At 38.5% G+C, this 8,673-nt stretch overlaps 1 protein-coding gene across 5 annotated transcripts in view; it reads right to left on the reverse strand.

Annotated features, from left to right (window-relative positions):
• The window catches only part of SCAF4 (SR-related CTD associated factor 4), a 72,413-nt gene that overhangs the window by 49,699 nt on the left and 14,041 nt on the right, over positions 1-8,673 (reverse strand). The window contains exon 1 of one of the 5 annotated variants that reach the window (XM_042456116.1): positions 576-1,613. The exons of the other annotated variants lie outside the window; for them this stretch is intronic. The gene's annotated coding sequence lies outside the window, so the exon portion shown is untranslated. Of the gene's footprint in view, positions 1-575; positions 1,614-8,673 lie in introns of those variants that run through there. 5 annotated transcript variants of the gene reach the window in all.

Here is an 8,673-nt window from a genome sequence, read left to right on the forward strand (position 1 = left end):
GAGGAGGAGGAAGGAAAAGGAGGAGGAAAAGGAGGAAGAGCTGTGGCAGCTGCAACGGGAAGGGAAAAGAAGAGAGGAGGAGGCAGGGAAGAGGAGGAAGAAAAGGTAGCCCCCAGCTGTTTGCCACAACAAAAGCAGCGTATGGCCGCATGGCCACACAACCATTGAGTACTATGGGACTTGAACATCCGCTAATTTTGGTATCTGCAGGGGGATCCGGAACAGATCCCCCACAGATAACGAGGGCCCACTGTACTTTAGGAACTTGGTTTTCCTTCCTCTATTTTCACACATCCTTCCTCTGAAATACTAGTCCTGCTTTCCATATATGTTATGCATATTAATTAAATGGGATAATAAAGTACAGCTTTGTTTGACTCTCCTGCCAATAGGAAACCATGGAGTGTCACTATATTCTTGCTTCACAGTGGCCTCTAGTCTGTTGTGGCACACTCATTTCTTTTAGAGTAAACCATAATTTCTCAAAGTCTACACAATCAGATGGCTTTGCTATAATCTATACAGCACAGGATATTGTCTTCAGAAGTTATCTTAGCTACCCTAGTGCCTCTTACCTTTTTGAAAACAGCTTAGAAGTCTGGCATTACTTGTTCAATATATGGTAATTGTCTTTGCTGTAAAATCTTGAGCATCACGTTACTTGCATGGGAGTTCAGTGCTGTAGTCCAATGGTTATGACAATCCCTGACATTTCCTTTCTCAGGGACTGGAATGTTGTTTCCATTCTGTGGGCCAATGCTTTTTCTCTATTTGTTTTAATAAATTCTGTTAAAATTGGAATGGGTTCTGTCTCCACAGCTTTGAAATAGCTGTACTGGTATACCATCTGTTCCTGGTGATTTATTTTTCCTAAGCACTTTGAAAGTAGCTTCCACTTCACCTTCTAAAATTGTGGTTTCATCTTCAAATTGTTCTTCCTTGAAGGAATCTGTCATCATTTCATCTCTTTTATGTTGTTCGTCTGTGTATGTCTCCCATCATCTTTTTATTTTGTTTGATCAAATGAATTTGCTTATTTGCCCCACAGTCTCCCTACTCTTGGTTTGCATTTTCTTTTCATTTCTCAGATCTTGTGGAAGAGGTCACTTGTCTTTATCTTTGTTTTGCACTGATTATTATCATAGTTCTCTTTGTCCCTACTGAATGTTTGCATTTGGGATTCTGATCCTGTTTCTGTCACCTTTTACTTTTGCTTCTCCGAGTCTTAAAAGTTTCATTTGTAAGCCATCTTTCTTTTTGGCTATAGATACTCTCTTTTTGCATTCTTCTCTGACAATGTCCCTGATTTTGGACCAAAATTATTCTAGTGGGTATCCTACAGAAGTTTTTACTTGACTAGTCTACTTGTACTCTGTAGCTGTGGTTTTAAAAACAACACTATTATTGTTGCTTCTCTCATGTACCCTCAAGCCAATTCTGACTTACGGTGACTCTACCATAGGGATTTCTTGGCAAGATTTATTCAGACGAAATCTGTCATTGCCTTCCTCTTAAGCAGTCAACATAACTTGTCCAATGTCCCTCAGTGGGTTCCAATGGATGAATAGGAACTAGAACACTGACTTCCCTGAGTCCTAGTCCAACACTTAAACCACTACACCATGTGACTTGCAAGGCTAGTATTACACCAATCAAAACATAATGAGGACTGAGCATGCTTGGTGGCCACCAGGAGACTGAAACTATTTCAAGTTGGAAAAAAATGCACAGCATCCCAAAGGAGAGCATGGCTATCCTAAACAATACTCATGAGGAATGAAAATAACAAAAAATTGTATGTTTTTGACTTTCTAAATTATAGCAGCTACTATTTAAAGAAGCAATATTGGGATACCATTTCTATGCTGGTATGCAATTTTAAGAACCATTATCATTTTAGGGTCAAAATATACATTAATAGAAACATGCTACTGATGTTGAGCACAGTAAGCCCTTGTCTCCCTAATAAAATCTCATAAATAAGCAGACTGACATATTTCTTTGCTTTTCTCCATCTCATTCCACTTGAAGCCACATCATGTTAAAAGATGCAAAGAAAAACAGAAGCACAAATCGGTAACTATGGGTCCGTACAGTCAGGCCAAAATGAAGCTGCTTCGAGTCACTTTGGAGATATACTGTTTAAATGATGCATGTCTCCCAAGAGGCCAGAAGCCATGCCAAAGCCACACTCCAGTCCTAAGGACTGGAGCACAGCTTTGGTGAAGCTTCTGGCCTCTTAAAATGTCTATGTCATTTAAACAGCATACCTCCAAAGTGACCCGGAGCGGCTTTATTTTGGCCTGTCTGTACGGGCCCTTTATATAGGTTTTACTTCAACATTCCTGGAATGGAACGTTATGAGGCAAAGATTAGAAATCCTATTTATGATTCAGTTTTGGAAAATTAACAACAAGCTTTGCTTTAATAAGCTTGTCTTATAATGGGATTTTTATCTTTAATCATATTATTTTAAATAAAGGTTATAGAAAATCAGATTGCCAATCTTTTATCCTACAGAAATATGCAGGCTGACAAGACAAACATACTTATGATTATGCAATTAATTGTCCAAAACACACTGCTATAGCTAGTGCATCATTCTATAAAACACCAAAAGGTTCTGTCCACTGGAGAAATTCCATTTTGATTGAAGAGTAATGTAAAACAGTAACAGACAAGTTCTGACTTTGTATACACAGAATATTCACCCAGGAATTTCAGTACAGAAGGTGCTGTTCTTGGATGACTGATTATGTAGGTAAAGGTAAAAGTAGTCCCTTGACATGAATGTACAGTTCTGACTGACTGTAGGGCGCATTGCACATCTCCATTACTAAGCCAAAGAGCCAACGTTGTCTGAAGGTGATGTGGCCAGCATGAATGCACTAAATGCTGTTACCTTCCCACTGATGTAGTATCTATCTATCTACATGCATCTGCATGCTTTCAAACTGCTAGCTTGGCAGAACCTGGAACTATTGATGGAAGCTCGCCCCATCATGCAACACTCAGTCCTCGAATTGCCAACCTTCCGATCTTCCAGTCATCAGAACTGGCATCTTAACCACTAAGCCACCACATCCCTGACTGATTAGGTATCATACTCCAATCTAGAGAAAGCATTCCTCTCTGAAGTAGTGCTTGTCATCTAATCATACCAACTTCTTTGGGACATGAAGCTCCTCTCCCTTCTAAATAAATGAGGGTTTTTTTCCTTGTGTTCCAAAAGGGAGAAGGAAAATCAACCTAAATACCATCCTTCCTATGCATACCCAGTAATGTATCTGCACTTAGTGTCTACCACTTAGAGTTAATACAATGGAGGTGGGGGGAGCAAAGCACAACTCAATAGACCGACAATATTTACTTCAATAGTTGATTTTAACACTGAGGTTTGTTGCTTCAGCTATCAGATTTATTCATTTAAATCCAGGATATTTTATGTCAAAGCACTACTGAATTTTTCATATATATTAAGTATTAGTGCAGATCTGATGAGTAAATTGTGTTAATGTTAATCATGTTCATTATTAAACACAGTGTTATTTACATGTGTTATTCTTAAAAGGCCTTGCATCTCTTTGTCACAGTTATATTCCACATTTCTTTCTTTTCTTTCTTTCTGTCTGTCACCGACACAGTGAATGTTTGTAAGCATTGCAAGATAGAGTTTATTTTATAACCACCAACCATGTCAGTATGTAAGATTAAGTATGGATATATAAAAGCCTTATCTATTTGGAATGACCATGAAATGACAGGTAGAAATATGGCCTAATAATTGCTCATAACTAGACAGTTATAACCCACAAGAATTTTAAGCTATAAACCAGTTTTTTACTGATTTTACTTATCTTTTCTCTTCCTCTCCTTCTCTTTCTCTGTCTCCAAACTGACTATAACCCATGGTAATCCTACCATAGTTTTCTTAGCAAGGTTTATTCAGAGAAGCTTGCCATTGCCTTCCTCTAAAACTGAGAGCATGACTTGCCAGATGTCAACAAGTGGGTTTCTGTGGCTGTCCTAAGGCACACAACAATAACCAAAACAACAACAAACTTTCAGGATTGAAATGTCAACAGGATGAACACTATAAAGCCTCTTTATATAAGGTGTCCTAAAGCCTAGATGGAACAATAGAGACCATCTTGTCTTCAGTGTTCAGCAGCCACACAGTTGGCAGCAGGACTTGTCAAGAAGATCTTCAAAGGCATAAAAGAATGTAATGAAAAAGACAATTTGTTGATCACGGTATCAGTGCAGTTTAATGATCGAAGCTCCACTCATTCATGAAACCCCACTGGGTGACCTTGGTCAAGCCATACTCTTTCAACCTAAGGGGAATAAAATGGCAAACCTCTTCTGAAACTGGAATGTGTGTGTATGTGCCTCCAAGTTGTGTCAACTTATGGAGACTCGTGAATTTCATAGAAGTTTGTAAGGCAGGACTACTCAAATCTTGTTTTGCCAGTTCCTTCTTCTGAAATGACGCACCTGATTTTGATTGGCAGTATTCCATCCAAGTACTAACCAGGGCTGACCTTGCTTAGTTTCCAAGATCAAAAAGGATCTGCTACCTTTATAGTATTTGTATCTGAACTGATATAAACATCTGAACTTTCAAGAGACAGCTGCGAGGCATTGCAAATACATCAGTGACTGAAAGTGCTAAAAGAAATAAAATACAGAAATTAAATACTATATTTTCAAGAAACCATGTCTCCTTCAAAAGCATAGAAAACTGCCTTATACCAAATTCTTGCTCCATCTAGCTCAGTTGTCTACTCTTGGTTCTATTCTGTCCACTGTGGTTTTAATATTTACATTAAGATGTAGATTTAGAATACAGCATCATATATAGATATTTGGTGCATCTCATTTGCCACTACTTCTCATATGGAAGCTTGGACCAATCAATTTTTCTGCCTACCTTGCCTTTCTCCCTGTTGAGATTCATTTTGTTAGTTTTGGCCCAGCTCTCTAATCTGTTACGGCCATATTGAATGTTGATCCTATCCTCTGTAGTATTAGCTACCCCTCCTAATTTTGTGTCATCTGCAAATTTGATAAGTACAGCGCTTTATAAATAAAGGTTAATAATAATAATAATAATAATAATAATAATAAGCATGTCCTCTATTCTTTCATCCAAGTCACTGAAGAAGAGTCACTGAAGAGGAACCACTGTTGAGCACCCTTTGGGTTCAGTAAATCAAACAACTACAAGACAGTCTCCCTGGACAAAAGCAATTGCCAGCGATCCTCCACTCCCTCCCACGTAGCTCTGTGCAAATGTCCCTAGTTCCGCAGGGGGAGAGAGAGGGGTGGGTGGCACTTCTTTCAGGACACCATCTCCTTTTCCCCCGATTGCAAAGATATTCAAAAGAGCTGTGGCCACCATTTTTCTCAGCCACATTACCATATTCTCCCGTCTATAAGTCTACCTAGGATTTTGGGACCAACTTTTTAGCATAAATTTTTCGACTTACAGATGAGTATATACGGTATGTTGATTTTTAATGATCACAGAATTCCCTTTCCAAGTGCTTACAAACTGCCTGTTTCATGGTCTGTTCTAGAATCTTTCCTAGTATTGATATCAGGCTGACTGGGTGGTAATTATTCCTCTTTCCCCCCCTTTTATAAGATGAGACAAAATTTGCCCTCCTCCAGTCTGCTGGGACTTCTCTTGTTCTTCAGAAATTCTCAAAGATTATTGCCACTGGTTCTGAGATTACTTCTGCCAGTTCTTTTAAAACTCTTGAATGAAGTTCATTTGTCCCTGGAGACAAATTCATTTACATCAGTCAAGTATCCCTATATCACTCTTTAAACTATTCTGTGCTACCTTCCCCCTACTGCATCATCTGCTCTATTTTTAAAGCATCGATTCCACAACCATAGAACACATTTCCAACTGTAGTTCAACAGGCTCTCCAACAGCACAGTTTCAGGAGTTTTAACAACTCATTTGTTATATCTAAGCTTCTTATGATTGCTGTTGGTTGTTTTGTCTGCATTTATTTACTGATTTTTAATTTTTTTTATCTTGTTTTATTATTGTTCTGCTGAATTTGTTTTTATTGATATTTTGAAAGCTATTTGGGTTAATGGTGTTATCCTTACAAAGTATCATATAAACTATTCAGTATGTAAAATAATAAACAACCCAAATCACTAAATGACATAAGAACAGCATGCAAGCAGTGTGAAAATATGCTTTGAAATAATTAGGATAATACCCACAAATGAGTCACAATTTAAAAGAAAAAAAGAAAAAAAAGAGGTTATTGTTGACATGTCTTTAAAGAAAATTTCTTCATCACCAAACACAACAACCTGCCCATGGGTGTTAGCAAACTCTATTCACAAGCTACCCAGACACTAAACTAAAGTGTAGCTCCAAACCAAATGACATCACATTTCTGGTTCTGATATTCCTTGATGGCAGGGAGATGTGGAGGGAGAGAAGAACATATTTAGTGAAAACAATGGTTATCCAGATCCCTGTTAGCTGGACCTAACATAAGAAAAGTTCAAATTAACTGACTCATACTAGGGATCTAATCTAGTTCATTTTAGTTCAGAATTTACCAAAATTTGAATGCAAAAGCAGCAGATTTGACCATCCCTACATTAATTTTATTAAACATTTTAAAATCTTTTTTAAAAAACATCATACATCACACATTATCCTAATCATACCATCACTACTTTACACAAGCACAAATACGTATTTTCAAACATACTTCGCACTGTCTGTATTATTTTACAATTCTAACTTGTCATTTAATGTACTGGTGGCCTTCAGCTGTTCTTTTCTAAAACCTTCTACTTCGAACCCTCCTTTCCCCCTCTCTTTTCATCCATAATTCTTCCTTCCTTAGCTTCCCTTAACTTCCTCAACATTCCTTAACTTTCTTTTCCTTCTTTTCCTTTCTTCTTCTTATATCTCATTCTTATTACTTTCTTATTTCTCTATCTTCCCTACCCTTATCAAACTTCAAATTCCCTTCACTCACCATCTATTCACACATATTCTTACCTTCAAACACTTTCTTACTCCCTCTACAATCACTGACCATCCCTACATTAATGAGAGCCAGCATGGCATATTGATTTGAGCTACAATTCTGGAGACAAGGGTCGATTCCTGGCTCAGCCATGCAACTCACAGGGTGACGCTGGGTAAGTCACATGTTCTCAGACTCTGGGGAAGGAAATGGCAAACCTCCTCTAAACAAATCTTGCCAAGAAAACACCATGGGGTTTATCACATGGGATGGATACTGTACAGAAACTGAATTTAAACTGGAAAAAAACTTCAAATGCAGGTAGATGGAGCCCTGGTGGCGCAGTGGTTAAATGCCTTTACTGCAGCCATTCACTCGAAACCACAAGGTTGTGAGTTCAAGACCAGCAAAAGGGCCCAAGCTCGACTCAGGCTTGCATCCTTCTGAGGTCGCTAAAATGAGTACCCAGACTGTTGGGGGCAAATTAGCTTACTTGCTAATTAGCTTACTTGCTGTTCACCGCTATGATCTTTGGAATAGCGGTATATAAATAAAACAAATTATTATTAATTATTATTATTAGATACTCAAATGTTGTCAGGGGTTAACCTGAATAGAAAGTGGACAAAACCCGAAAAAGTGGATTGATTTTCACATGCTGTAAGGGTTAATAAACATTAACGTGGCATTAACCTGAACGGAAAGTAGACAAAACCTGCTCATTTTTACTTTCGGTAAAGAAAAAAAGAAAAAAATCCAGGAAAAGTGTGCAAAAGTTGAAAAAGCAGTTATACCACCTGTTTTTTTTAATTGTTCATTGATTTTTATCATGTAATTATAATTTTATATTTATGTCACATACTGTAAAAAATTTGTTTACTGAACAGCGGGATAATAAATGCATTATTCTTTTTAAAAAATCTAGTAAATCTGATTTCTGTTTTGACCCTTACCTGCTGATTGTTCTGAGCCCTTATATGATTCCTCTAATACTCACAGGACTTTTAAACATTGAAATAACTTGTTATCTGCAGGGTTTTGGGTGGCAGGGCCAAAAGGACTCGGCCTCACCTCCCTACCCAGTGTGGCTTTTCACATGGGTAAAGCCACCCTGGGCAGGGAGGAAGGGGTACCATGGGTCTCTCTCTCTCTCCTTGCCTGATGCAAGCTTTATAACTGAGTAGAGCCGCACTGACCAGGGAGGAAGGGGAGCCACAGGCCTCTCCCTCCCAGCCACACACCACGGTATGCGGCAGCAAGGTGGGGGAGCATTCAGCTGGGTGTCACCCTTTTTGAGGTATCACCTGGTGTGGTCTGCCCCCACCCCCACTAGTAACACTACTAATCCTATGGAATCCTGGGGTTTGAAGATTAGTAAGTGATATTTACAATTCTCAAACAGAGAGGACTAGTGTCTCATTAACTGCCAACACCAGGATTCCAAAGGATGCAACCACAGTAGTTAAAGTAGAATCATAGCACTGCAATTATGTAGTTCCCCCAGTTTACAGAGGTAGTCAGCTACATTCAGATAGTTTATTAAGGACTTTGCTCACAGCAAATGATACTGGAATCATCCTGATACCAATAGTACCGTATTTTCCGGCGTACAAGACTACTTTCTGACCCTCTAAAACGGGATCAAAAGTTGGGGGGG

The sequence above is a fragment of the Sceloporus undulatus genome, chromosome 3 (assembly GCF_019175285.1).
Source record: "Sceloporus undulatus isolate JIND9_A2432 ecotype Alabama chromosome 3, SceUnd_v1.1, whole genome shotgun sequence".
Taxonomy (NCBI): Eukaryota; Metazoa; Chordata; class Lepidosauria; order Squamata; family Phrynosomatidae; genus Sceloporus; species Sceloporus undulatus.